Here is a 15,451-nt window from a genome sequence, read left to right as displayed (position 1 = left end):
GCTGGTGTTACAGACGGGCCAGTCTGTGTGTCAGTGTTCATGTGCTGGTGTTACAGACGGGCGAGTCTGTGTGTCAGTGTTCATGTGCTGGTGTTACAGACGGGCCAGTCTGTGTGTCAGTGTTCATGTGCTGGTGTTACAGACGGGTGAGTCTGTGTGTCAGTGTTCATGTGAGTCTGTGTGTCAGTGTTCATGTGCTGGTGTTACAGACGGGCGAGTCTGTGTGTCAGTGTTCATGTGCTGGTGTTACAGACGGGCCAGTCTGTGTGTCAGTGTTCATGTGCTGGTGTTACAGACGGGCGAGTCTGTGTGTCAGTGTTCATGTGCTGGTGTTACAGACAGGCGAGTCTGTGTGTCAGTGTTCAGGTGCTGCCGTTACAGACGGGCGAGTCTGTGTGTCAGTGTTCATGTGCTGGTGTTACAGACGGGCCAGTCTGTGTGTCAGTGTTCATGTGCTGGTGTTACAGACGGGCGAGTCTGTGTGTCAGTGTTCATGTGCTGGTGTTACAGACGGGCGAGTCTGTGTGTCAGTGTTCATGTGCTGGTGTTACAGACGGGCAGGTCTGTGTGTCAGTGTTCATGTGCTGGTGTTACAGACGGGCCAGTCTGTGTGTCAGTGTTCATGTGCTGGTGTTACAGACGGGGGAGTCTGTGTGTCAGTGTTCATGTGCTGGTGTTACAGACGGGCCAGTCTGTGTGTCAGTGTTCATGTGCTGGTGTTACAGACGGGCGAGTCTGTGTGTCAGTGTTCATGTGCTGGTGTTACAGACGGGCGAGTCTGTGTGTCAGTGTTCATGTGCTGGTGTTACAGACGGGTGAGTCTGTGTGTCAGTGTTCATGTGCTGGTGTTACAGACGGGTGAGTCTGTGTCAGTGTTCATGTGCTGGTGTTACAGACGGGCGAGTCTGTGTGTCAGTGTTCATGTGCTGGTGTTACAGACAGGCGAGTCTGTGTGTCAGTGTTCAGGTGCTGCCGTTACAGACGGGCGAGTCTGTGTGTCAGTGTTCATGTGCTGGTGTTACAGACGGGCCAGTCTGTGTGTCAGTGTTCATGTGCTGGTGTTACAGACGGGCGAGTCTGTGTGTCAGTGTTCAGGTGCTGCCGTTACAGACGGGCGAGTCTGTGTGTCAGTGTTCATGTGCTGGTGTTACAGACGGGCCAGTCTGTGTGTCAGTGTTCATGTGCTGGTGTTACAGACGGGTGAGTCTGTGTGTCAGTGTTCATGTGCTGGTGTTACAGACGGGCGAGTCTGTGTGTCAGTGTTCATGTGCTGGTGTTACAGACGGGCCAGTCTGTGTGTCAGTGTTCATGTGCTGGTGTTACAGACGGGCCAGTCTGTGTGTCAGTGTTCATGTGCTGGCGTTACAGACGGGCGAGTCTGTGTGTCAGTGTTCATGTGCTGGTGTTACAGACGGGCAGGTCTGTGTGTCAGTGTTCATGTGCTGGTGTTACAGACGGGCGAGTCTGTGTGTCAGTGTTCATGTGCTGGTGTTACAGACGGGTGAGTCTGTGTGTCAGTGTTCATGTGCTGGCGTTACAGACGGGCAAGTCTGTGTGTCAGTGTTCATGTGCTGGTATTACAGACGGGCAAGTCTGTGTGTCAGTGTTCATGTGCTGGTGTTACAGACGGGTGAGTCTGTGTGTCAGTGTTCATGTGCTGGCGTTACAGACGGGCAAGTCTGTGTGTCAGTGTTCATGTGCTGGTATTACAGACGGGCAAGTCTGTGTGTCAGTGTTCATGTGCTGGTGTTACAGACGGGGGAGTCTGTGTGTCAGTGTTCATGTGCTGGTGTTACAGACGGGCGAGTCTGTGTGTCAGTGTTCATGTGCTGGTGTTACAGACGGGCGAGTCTGTGTGTCAGTGTTCATGTGCTGGTGTTACAGACGGGTGAGTCTGTGTGTCAGTGTTCATGTGAGTCTGTGTGTCAGTGTTCATGTGAGTCTGTGTGTCAGTGTTCATGTGCTGGTGTTACAGACGGGCGAGTCTGTGTGTCAGTGTTCATGTGAGTCTGTGTGTCTGTGTTCATGTGAGTCTGTGTGTCAGTGTTCATGTGCTGGTGTTACAGACGGGCGTGTCTGTGTGTCAGTGTTCATGTGCTGGTGTTACAGACGGGTGAGTCTGTGTGGCAGTGTTCATGTGCTGGTATTACAGACGGGCGAGTTCATGTGCTGGCATTACACACACACTCACACAGAATCTGTGAAAACCTAATTAGCATAAACAACGTGAGACAAATACATTATTAAAAAAGCAACACCTGTTACCTAGTATGTTTCTCTTTTATCTGATCTAGGACGTCATCCAGGATTCTACAGCACTGCAAGCCCTGGTGTATTTTTTTGTCTTCTGTTGCCAGTCTTTCTGCAAACAACACATCTTAATTCCCAGTAATGTCATGCAATGTAATGTCACTACAATATCTTGCAATGAAATATTGTCTTGTGAAATGGCCCCATCCAAATATTAGCCTCCCTAAAGCTATCTAATGAATTCATGTATATGTCGTTTCACATTCAAAACTGAATCAGAACTTTAACAGCTGAATCACGAGAAATTGCCCCTACTGAAAAAGGCAACAAACGTTCACTATTCAATGAAAAACGGTGATACGGTGTGATACAAACGTCCACTATTCAATGACCACAGAAAACAACTGAAACCGAAACAAATGCAGAAATTGTGAAGAAACAAACAAACAAATGAGAATAATGACTGCAATTCAAGGTACCATTTCACTGATGGCGGCCTGTAGCGTAGTGGTTAAGGTAAATGACTGGGACAGACAAGGTCGGTGGTTCTAATCCCGGTGTAGCCGCAATAAGATCCGTACAGCCGTTTGGCCCTGGAGCAAGGCCCCTTAACCCTGCATTGCTCCAGGGGAGGATTGTCTCCTGCTTAGTCTAATCAACTGTACGTCGCTCTGGATAAGAGCGTCTGCCAAATGCCAATAATGTAATGTAATGTATACAAATAGCTTGAGCAAAACGAGATAGTAATTCTGACAGGAAATATTTGACATTATATTCATTACGCAGGATTAAAAATACTCATGAGCTCAACGTTCAAAACTAATTAACAAAACAAAACACAAACCAGGGCGCTGTTTATCTAAGCCAACACAACACTGACATGCCTGTACTCCGCCTCAGGGCGATTTCAGACTGAGGAGAGTCTCCTGCAGTAGGCGTTCCTGCCGGCTCGGGAAAATATTTGGTAGTCGACACTGACACCGTGTGGACAAACAGAGAATAGCAGGGATGCTTCGCTGCAGATCTCAGTTACAGCTGGAACAGAGGATCCTTTTTTCACAGATCTGTTCCAGGTGGGATGCAGTTCTGTGGTCTGAATATCTGTTCCAGGTCTGATGCAGTTCTGTGGTCTGAATATCTGTTCCAGGTCTGATGCAGTTCTGTGGTCTGAATATCTGTTCCAGGTCTGATGCAGTTCTGTGGTCTGCTGCAGTTGGCCCATTATGTTTCTGAATGCTCAATTAAACGCAGAAAAATAATACACAATAGCACACTCAGATTCAAATAATCCAAATTCACATAATAGCCCACCCCAGCCATTGTGAATGCGAGTACTACTATTACAGCTAGTACAGTTAAATGGTTGGCAGTTATACAGCGCCTTTATCCAAAGCGCTGTACAATTGATGCTTCTCATTCCCATTCATACACACACTCACACACACACACACAACAAGAAGGTCACAGACATCCGCAGATCCTTTACAACCACTGGCCCCCTCTCTGTGCCCCCCCCCCCCCCCCAGGCCCTTTTCCACTTTCTCTCCCCTTACAGACTCTGATGTTTCTCAACTCCTGCTCTGCCACCGCCCTACAACCTGTGCCCTTGACCCTATCCCCTCTTCTCTTCTCCAGACTATCACCCCTGACATTCTCCCATTTGTCACCTCCCTTGTCAACTCCTCCCTGTCTTCTGGCTGTTTTCCATCATCCTCCAAGAAAGCCCACATCACTCCACTCCTAAAAAAAGCCTACTCTGGATCCCTCCATCATCCAGAAACACTGCCCGGTATCTCTTCTTCCTTTTCTATCTAAAACCATAGAACGAGCTGCTTCTAGTCAACTTCTTTCTTTTCTAACAACAACCTGCTAGACCCCCATCAGTCTGGCTTCAGATCTGGCCACTCAACAGAGACCGCGCTCCTCTCCGTCAGTGAATCACTCCATGCCGCACGAGCAGCCTCCCTCTCCTCTGTCCTCATTCTTTTAGATCTCTCTGCTGCCTTCGACACTGTGGATCCTCCTCTCCTCCCTGTCAGCAACGGGGATCTGTGGCACAGCCCTGGACTGGATTGAGTCCTACCTCTCTGGTCTCTCCTTCCAGGTTGCCTGGGCTGGTACGGTATCGACACCTCGGCCCCTTGCCGCAGGAGTTCCCCAGGGCTCAGTCCTAGGCCCGCTTCTTTTTTCTCTTTACACTCGTTCCCATGGCCCTGTTATCACTGCACATGGTCTGTCCTACCACTGCTATGCGGAAAATACCCAACTCTTCATCTCATTCCCACCATCTGATACACAGGTTTCAGCCCGTATCTCTGCTTGCCTTGCCAGAGCTGGATGGACAACCACCATCTAAAGCTCAACCCAGGTAAGTCTGAAATGATATTCATCCCTGCCATTACCTCTCCCCTTCTGGATCTCTCCATTTCCCTAGAGGATACCACACTCACGCCATCACCCTGTGCAAGGAACCTCGGCGTGGTGATGGACAGCAGACTGTCCCTCTCTGAGAACATTGCGGTGGTGACCCGGTCATGCAGGTTCTTCCTATACAACATACGGAGAATCCGCCCCTTTCTCACCCCCTACTCGACCCAGCTCCTGGTCCAAGCGATGGTTTTGTCCCACCTGGACTACTGCAACTCCCTCTTGGCTGGCCTCCCAGCGTCCGCCATCAGACCCCTCCAGCTTATCCAGAATGCAGCAGCTCGTCTGGTCTTCAACCTTCCCAAACACTCACGTCACCCCCCTGCTTACTCCCCTTCACTGGCTGCCTGTCATGGCTCGCATCAAATTCAAAACATTGGTGCAGGCCTTCCAAGCAGTTAAGGGGTCTGCCCCAGCTTACCTCCAAAAAATCATCAGACCCTACACCCCTGCCAGACCTCTTCGTTCAGCCTCCACAGGCCGCTTGGCACCTCCCCCTCTCCGAACTTCCACCTCACGCTCACGACTACTGTCTATTCTGGCTCCACGGTGGTGGAACGAACTCCCCGTTGAGGTTACAACTGTAGAATCTCTTCCCATCTTCAAGCGCAAACCAAAGACGCACCTCTTCAAGCAACCTCTCCCTGTCCCTCCCTACCTCCCTGTAAACCTTAATTGTTCTCTTTCTGTAATTTACTTGTGTATCAGGATGTTTTAGTTTGGCTAGCTAAGAAGTGTTTGTTTAAAAATAATAATAATAATCAAATAGGCCCTGGTCCTTATCATTGTTGTACAGGTAGCAGTTGAATTTGTACTTCCCTCTAGGGTCTTTCAGTGCACTCATCCCTGGTTATGGGTATGCACTTTGTTGTACGTCACTCTGGATAAGAGCGTCTGCCAAATGCCATTAATGTAATGTAACGTACCGCCTGAGCCAATGAGACGACTGCTCTTACCGCCTGAGCCAATGAGACGACTGCTCTCACCCCCTGAGCCAATGTCGCCCCAGTTACTGCGACAACTGTTTCTACTCCGACAAAGAAGGACAGGAACATTATTATTATCATTATTATTTATTATGCCTGGTAGTATTACAACAGATGAACTACTGCAGAAGTGTATACTTATGTTTATAGTTTATATAGCTATATCCACAGGACTGCAGGTGCAGTATGTGCAGAACTGGGCCGAGCTTTCAGCACAGGGCAGTCTAACTGCTTCACACACATCCCTGTTACCAACAGCCATCATTACAGTCTTTTATAATCACAAGCTTGTGCTCAATTTTAAACATCTCAGACACAACACTCAAAATGGTAAACACAGCCTGTTCACCTGTTCAAAATATGCATTGTGCATTCATATCTTTGAAGAAATCTTGCAATTTCAAACTCATTGGTTCAAATTCCTCATTTTTTATTTAATACTATAGGGACATTTGTTTAGATTGGCCAAATAAAAGATACCTATAGCTTCACTGTCAGTTTTTTTTTTTTTTTTTACAATACTTTACAATAGCAGAAAATAAAAAAAGGTTATTCTTTTGGTTCAAAATAAAGGGAATAGAGAAAACGGTTGAAGAGAGTGGAATCATTGAACAAAATCAGAATACTGTAAAACATATATAATTACAACATACTGTGGGTTTGTTTCCCAGTTTCTGTTTACAATTGCAAACAAGCATTTTTTGACACAGATAACTTTTCCCACAGTTAGCACAAGAGCACTGTATGTGGACCAAACCGAATGATTTTTTCATTGCTTCAACAAAATATCAGGTATGAACCACCAAAATCGATACATTTCTACAGACCAATTTGCAAATCACTGTTAGAAAATAGTGCATCTACTGTAATGCCACTGGGTGTTAGTGTTTTTTAGATCATTGTTCTATGATTGACAAAATAAATCTAGTGCTTTTCCTTTGAGACATGTTTGCAGTGGTTTGGCAGTTTTGATGCATTTTGTGAATGAAATGAACTGTTGTGCGAAGCTGCTTGCTGGTGCAGAGAGTTGTATGAAGAGTTTTGAAAAAGTGAATCGTTAGCAATCACACACACACACACACACACTCACACACACACACACACTCACAGATACACACTCACACACACACGCACACTGAAACACACACACTCTCACCCACTCACACTGAAACGCACACACACAGATGCACATGCACACACACACTGAAACGCATATACGCACACACTCACTCTCACACACTCACAGACACATACACTCACACTCATTCTCTCACACAACAACACACTCAGACACACACACTCTCACTCTCTCTCACACACACACATTCCCCAACCCCCCATATATGAGGAAGTTCTTGTTGTCATGGAAACAAAGGGAAAGATAGTTTCACAGTGACAGAAAGCTTTATTTAAAGCCTTGTGTCTGAACAACATGCACACCCAAGCAGGTCCCTCAAACATGTGCATGTTAACCTGAGATCTGTGAATACCCCACATTCATTTCAGCTGTTTTTCCGCCCATCTGAAATTCCCTGAGATGTAAAACTGTGAGATATTCACAGTTTTTTACAATCACTTTGACAATAATTTCAGAGCCTTGGGGTCATTTTTCAAAACTATGGACACGAAACTCTACATTTGAAAATACAGTGTTTTTGTTCAACACCTCTAACTACCAACTAGTCTGATAATAACTGCAACATTACCCCTAAAGCATAGTTTTATGGAAACATTACTTGTAACAACTTTCCATGTTTAGATCATGAATGTTTTAGGATACATAAATCGATTGAAACCAATTATTTTGGAACAGGATCAATTTTACCACATATTGTACGTAAGATTTGATCATCATCCTTTGTCACAGCACCGGGGTCTACATTTTTTGACTCGCCCTAGTGTTCAAATAACTAATGATTGATTTTACAAGAGCAGGATGTGTATCCACCTGCAACAACATGGAGCGGTCAGATGATCCCTGTTAGAATAGAGATCCAGCAGTGAGAGGAGGAGGAGGAGGAGGAGGAGGAGGCGGTCAGATGATCCCTGTTAGAATAGAGATCCAGCAGTGAGAGGAGGAGGAGGAGGAGGAGGAGGAGGAGGAGGAGGCGGTCAGATGATCCCTGTTAGAACAGAGATCCAGCAGTGAGAGGAGGAGGAGGAGGAGGAGGAGGAGGCGGTCAGATGATCCCTGTTAGAATAGAGATCCAGCAGTGAGAGGAGGAGGAGGAGGAGGAGGAGGCGGTCAGATGATCCCTGTTAGAATAGAGATCCAGCAGTGAGAGGAGGAGACGGTCAGTGGAATGGCAGACGACAGGTACTCCTCCAGAGAGGTGGCCTTGTTTCTCGTAGAGGTGGTGGTGGTTGGGGGGAGCTAAGAATTCACTTCATACAACCAGCAAGTGGCTTCGCACAACAGTTCATTTCATTCACAAAATGCATCAAAACTGCCAAACCACTGCAAGCATGTCTCTAAGGAAAAGCACCAGCACTAGATTTCTTTTGAACAATGATTGAAAAAACAATTGCAGCCAGTGGCATTACAGTAAATGCACTATTTTCTGTCAGTGATTTGCAAATTGGACTGTAGAAATGCATAGATTTTGGTGGTTCAGCCTGATATTTTGTAAAAGCAATGAAAAAATCATTCCGTTTTGTCCACATAGAGCGCTCCTGTGCTAACTGTGTGAAAAGTTCAAATGTTTCAAAAAAGAATAACCATTTTGAAACATGTATCAAGTATTTGTTCCTGTAAAAACAACTAAACAGTGAAGCTATAGGTATCTTTTGTGTGGGCGATCTAAACAAATGTTCCTTTGGTATTTAATGAAAAATGAGGAATTTAAACCAATGAATATGAATGCAGGCGAAGAGGCTGTGTGTTTATCAGCGTTGTGTCTGAGGTTTTAAAGATTTAGCACAAGCTTGTGAGATTAGCGTGTAAGTGATTATAAAAAACTGTAAATAACTGTAACTCTAAATCTTGAATCTAAATCACAAATGTAAGCATCTTCTTCTTTTTCAAGAAGCTGGCTGTGTTTCCTAAACAGCTCTGGATTCATAACCATAACAGAGAGAGAGAGAGAGAGAGAGAGGTAGAGAGAGAAAGGGAGAGAAGGAGAGAGAGAGGGAGAGAGAGACAGAGAGAGAGGGAGAGGAGAGGCATGGTGAGAGATCAGAGACAGAGGGGGAGGGGGTGGAGGTAGAGAGAGAGGGAGGGGGGTGGAGGTAGAGAGAGAGGGAAAGGGGGTGGAGGTAGAGAGAGAGGGAGGGGGAGGGGGTGGAGGTAGAGAGGGAGGGGGTGGAGGTAGAGAGAGAGGGAGGGGGGGTGGAGGTAGAGAGAGGGAAAGGGGGTGGAGGTAGAGAGAGAGGGAGGGGGAGGAGGTAGAGAGAGAGGGAGGGGGTAGAGGTAGAGAGAGAGGGAGGGGGTGGAGGTAGAAAGAGAGGGAGGGGGTGGAGGTAGAGAGAGAGGGAGGGGGGGTGGAGATAGAGAGAGAGGGAGGGGGAGGGGGTGGAGGTAGAGAGAGAGGGAGGGGGGTGGAGGTAGAGAGAGAGGGAGGGGGAGGGGTGGAGGTATAGAGAGAGGGAGAGGGGGTGGAGGTAGAGAGAGAGGGAGGGGGTGGAGGTAGAGAGAGAGGGAGAGGGGGTGGAGGTAGAGAGAGGGAGGGGGGGTGGAGGTAGAGAGAGAGGGAGAGGGGGTGGAGGTAGAGAGAGAGGGAAGGGGGGTGGAGGTAGAGAGAGAGGGAAGGGGGGTGGAGGTAGAGAGAGGGAGAGGGGGTGGAGGTAGAGAGAGAGGGAGAGGGGGTGGAGGTAGAGAGAGAGGGAGGGGGGGTGGAGATAGAGAGAGAGGGAGGGGGAGGGGGTGGAGGTAGAGAGAGAGGGAGGGGGGTGGAGGTAGAGAGAGAGGGAGAGGGGGTGGAGGTAGAGAGAGAGGGAGGGGGAGGGGTGGAGGTATAGAGAGAGGGAGAGGGGGTGGAGGTAGAGAGAGAGGGAGGGGGTGGAGGTAGAGAGAGAGGGAGAGGGGGTGGAGGTAGAGAGAGGGAGGGGGGGTGGAGGTAGAGAGAGAGGGAGAGGGGGTGGAGGTAGAGAGAGAGGGAAGGGGGGTGGAGGTAGAGAGAGGGAGAGGGGGTGGAGGTAGAGAGAGAGGGAGAGGGGGTGGAGGTAGAGAGAGAGGGAGAGGGGGTGGAGGTAGAGAGAGAGGGAGGGGGGTGGAGGTAGAGAGGGAGGGAGAGGGGGTGGAGGTAGAGAGAGAGGGAGGGGGAGGAGGTAGAGAGAGAGGGAGAGAAAGAGACAGAGAGAGTTTTAAGCCACCTTTATTGTGACATTAACACATTGTAAGTAAATATCTAATAATAGTATAATAGAATAATTTATTCAGGCTATTAAATGCAGAACATCCAAAATTGAGAAAAGAAAACACAAAACATAACTGCAGCAGAAACAAAGAAACAGAAAAGAGGAGATTGGTGTCGGTTTTTGGCTTGTTGTTTCATTAACAAAACTTCAATCCCCGCTTCAGAGAAGCTTTTTTTTTTTTTTTTCACATGTGCGCACACACGCGCACACACTCACGCACACACGCACACACGCACACACGCACACACACACAAACACACAAACACACACACACAGTACAATCCCTCTCATCCAAGGTAAAGCGCACACACAGATCCCAGATCAGTCAGGCTGTATGAAGGGCATAATAGGCCATCAGCACACACAGATCCTTGATCAGTCAGGCTGTATGTAGGGCATAATAGGCCATCAGCACATACAGATCCCAGATCAGTCAGGCTGTATGTAGGGCATAACAGGCCATCAACACACACAGATCCCAGATCAGTCAGGCTGTATGTAGGGCAGCACAACCCTGTGTTACAGATGAACAGAGATAATAATAAGAGTAATACACCCACCTAACAACATCATCTCCGCCAATGAGAACTGCAGTGACCCACAATGACCCAGACAAGGGTTTTATTACATAACCATTACTGGGTAGTATTTTATACATCCTCTCAAAACTGAACTGCCGTTAACACACACTCACACACTCACACAAACACACACACAACACATACTCACACACTCACACTTTAACACTGTGGCACACACAACACAAACTCACACACTCACACAGTCACACACTCACACAGTCACACACTCACACTCACACTCACACACTCACACACTCACACACTCACATACTCACATACTCACATACTCACACACTCACACACTCACACTCACACCTTAACACTGTGGCACACACAACACATACTCACACACTCACACTCACACCTTAACACTGTAGCACACACAACACAAACTCACACACTCACACACTCACACAAACACACACACAACACATACTCACACACTCACACTCACACCTTAACACTGTAGCACACACAACACAAACTCACACACTCACACCTTAACACTGTGGCACACACAACACATACTCACACACTCACACGCACACCTTAACACTGTGGCACACACAACACAAACTCACACACTCACACACACACTCACACCTTAACACTGTAGCACACACAACACAAACTCACACACTCACACACTCACACCTTAACAATGTGGCACACACAACACAAACTCACACACTCACACCTTAACACTGTAGCACACACAACACAAACTCACACACTCACACACTCACACCTTAACAATGTGGCACACACATATCAAGATGGCGCCATGGACGGTTGCCTCGGGGTGTCGGTGCGCGTTATATTGTCTTGTTTAGTTTGTTAGTTCAGTGTTTTGCGATAATTCTGGAAGCTCGTAGACCAGAGAAGAGCTTGTGAACATCAGGGCTACAACCCATATAGATTTATTTCCCACATTCATCGCCACATCTGTGGAACTACTGAAGACTGTGGTCAAAGGTGCGTTCACCTTTGTACCTCCAGTGAAACGCCGAGGAGAGGAATATCGCGGATATCGCACAGCGTGCGTTCACTGGGAAACAAACTGGATGAACTTCAGCTAATGTTGGGTAAAAACAGAGACTTTTCTTCATCTTCTGTTTTGTGTTCCACGGAGGCGTGGCTGTGTGGATTGATACCGGATTCTGCACTGCAGCTGCCAGGCTTCCAACTCTTCAGAGCGGATCAGACACAGAACTTTCCGGCAAAACGAAAGGCGGAGGTTTGTGCTTTTGCATTAACAGTGGCTGGTGTAACGACGTCACAGTGATCCTACAACACTGTCCTCCTGATCTGGAATCTTTTCTCATGAACTGCAAACCCTTCTACTCCCCCCATGAGGTTGTTTCATTCCTACCGGTCGGTGTTCACATTCCACCGCAGGCTAACGTGCAGGAGGCACGAATGCTGTGTGTGGAGCGGACAAACCTGGACTCTTTAGTTATTGTCCTCGCCGACTTTAACAAAGGAAACCTCAGCCATGAACTCCCCAAATACAGACAGTTTATTAAATGTCCGACCAGAGAGAAGAACATCCTGGATCACGGTTACACCACAGCTAGCAGTGCGTATCATGCCGTCCCCCGCGCTGCACTGGGACTCTGACCATGTCATGGTCCACCTGATTCCTGCATACAGGCAGAAATTAAAGCTCTCTAAACCTGTTGTGAGGACATCAAAGAAGTGGACCAGTGAAGCTGTAGAGGATCTTCAGGCCTGTTTGGACTGCACCGACTGGGATGTTTTCAGGACTGCTGCCAACAATCTGGATGAGAACACAGAGGCAGTGACTTCCTACATCCGCTTCTGTGAGCACAGCTGTGTACCATCACGCACCAGGGTGGGTTACAACAACGACAAACCCTGGTTCACAGCCAAACTCAGACAGTTAAGGTCAGAGAAGGAAGAGGCCTTTAGGAGTGGGGACAGAGTCATGTTTAAAGAGGCCAAGTACAAGTTTAGCAAGGAGGTGGAGATGCTAAACGACTGTACTCAGAGAAGCTGCAACACCAGTTCTCAGCCAATGACTCCGCTTCTGTCTGGAAAGGGTTCAGACAGATCTCTAACTACAAAACAAAACACCCCACTCCATGAACAATTCACGACCTGAACGAGTTTGACTGTCGCTTTGAAGGTCAATGGGACAGTCCTGACATCATCCCCCCTGACCCAGCCACCAGCTCCAGCTCCAGCCCCCCTCCTCCCCCACCTCCTCCATCACAGCAGGAGCCTGGGCCACTCCACAGCTACTCACCTCAGAGACACCTCTGTCCTTACTTACCCCCGCAAAGCAGTCGGGCCAGACTCTGTCTCCCCATCCACCCTGAAGCACTGTGCTGATCAGCTGTCTGCCTCACTGGAGACTTGCCACGTACCAGATTGCTTCAAGACCTCCACCATCATCCCAGTCCCCAAAAAGCCAAGGACCACAGGACTGAATGATTACAGACCCATTACTGACATTTGGCAGACGCTCTTATCCAGAGTGACGTACAGTTGATTAGACTAAGTAGGAGACAATCATCCCCTGGAGCAATGCAGGGTTAAGGGCCTTGCTCAAGGGCCCAATGGCTGTGCGGATCTTATTGGGGCCACAAACACACATACACCCGCTGATAAACAGTGATGAACACACACACCCACTCACATACACGCTGACACACAGTGATGAACACACCCACGCGCTGATAAACAGTGATGAACACACACACACGCACACACTCACACACACATACACACTGACATATACACTGACACACACACACACATTTACATTTTTGTCATTTGGCAGACGCTTTTAATCCAAAGCGACTGACAAGTGCATAGGTTCTTCCACAAGTCAAAGCAACACATCCATAACTAGGAAAATACACATGGAATGCTGTTCTAAACATATAGTCGTCATCATAAGTGCAAATTGTTTTTGTTTTTTTTGTTTTTTTTGGGTTAGACAAGGAGGATAGGGATATCAGAAAGGGGGGGCGGGGGAAATCACGAGGGAGGACGAAGGTAGTAAGGTACACACACACTCTCACACAGACACTGACACACACTGAAACACAGTGACACACTCACACACACTCACACACTCTCACACTCTCACACTCTCACACTCTCACACACTCACACACTCACACACTCTCACACTCTCACACTCTCACACACTCACACACTCACACACTCACACACACACTCTCACACTCTCACACACTCACACACTCTCACACTCTCACACTCTCACACTCTCACACACTCTCACACTCTCACACTCTCACACTCACACACTGAAACACAGTGACAAACTCACTCACACACTCTCACACTCTCATAGTCACACTCACAAACACTCTCACACTCTCTCACACACACACACACATATACATGCGCACGCACGCGCACGCACGCACACACACACACACTCTCACACTCACACACATGCACTCACACTCACACTGACACACACACACACAACCTTGCCAGTCACACACATTTCCCACAGGCCAGTCTGTCTCAGTTGCCATGGAGATGAGCTCCTGTACAGAGAGAGCATAAACCCTCATAGCACCTCCCCCTGCCCCTCCTGCACTCACACACACACACACACACACACACACACACACACTCACACACACACTCACGCACTCACGCACTCACGCACACACACACACACACACACACACACACATACTCACACAAACGCACATATAAGCACACACACTCATGCACACGCACTCACACGCACACACATTCACGCACGCAGACACAGACAGCACCTCCCCCTGACCCTCACGCTGCCCACTGTGATGGAAACGCAGGAGAGGTTTGGCTATTTCAGGAGAGACATCTGATTTGCCTCTCTGAGCAAATACACACAGACACACACACACACACACACACACACACACACACTCATTCGCCTCTCTGAGCTCATCTGTATCTGGACCCAGTCTTTATGAGTCAGACCCACAGCCTCCCTTCATTACATACACATTCCCCTGAGCTCCATCCACAGCCACAGTGCTGCTATAAACACACACACTCACGCACACACACACACACACACACACATATTTCACACACACACACACACACACACACACACACACACACACACACACACACACACACACACACACACTCACACACACTCACACACACACACACACACACACACTCACACACACACACACACACACACACTCACGCACATATTTCACACACACACACACACACACACACACACACACACACTCACGCACATATTTCTCACACACACACACACACACACACACACACACACTCACGCACATATTTCACACACACACACACACACACACACACACACACACACACACACACACTCACGCACACATTTCACACACACACACACTCACTCACTCACACATTTCACACACACACACACACACACACACTCTCACACTCTCACACACACACACGCACACTCTCACACACACACGCGCACACGCACACACACACACACACACTCACACACACATATTTCACACACACACACACACACACACACACACTCACTCACTCACTCACACATTTCACACACACACACACACACACACACACACTCACACACACACTCTCACACTCTCACACACACACACACACGCACACACACACACACACACTCACACACACATATTTCACACACACACACACACACACACACACACTCACTCACTCACTCACACATTTCACACACACACACACACACACACACTCTCACACACACTCTCACACTCTCACACACACACGCACACACACACACACGCACACACGCACACACACACACACACACGTTCA

At 48.1% G+C, this 15,451-nt stretch overlaps 1 protein-coding gene across 4 annotated transcripts in view; it reads right to left on the bottom strand.

The window, feature by feature from the left end:
• Positions 1–15,451, bottom strand: part of LOC133134021 (protocadherin alpha-C2-like) — a 61,799-nt gene that overhangs the window by 20,843 nt on the left and 25,505 nt on the right. The gene's annotated exons all lie outside the window — the stretch shown is intronic.

Source organism: Conger conger, chromosome 7 (genome assembly GCF_963514075.1).
Source record: "Conger conger chromosome 7, fConCon1.1, whole genome shotgun sequence".
Classification (NCBI taxonomy): domain Eukaryota; kingdom Metazoa; phylum Chordata; class Actinopteri; order Anguilliformes; family Congridae; genus Conger; species Conger conger.
This window is presented reverse-complemented; position numbering and strand designations above follow the sequence as displayed.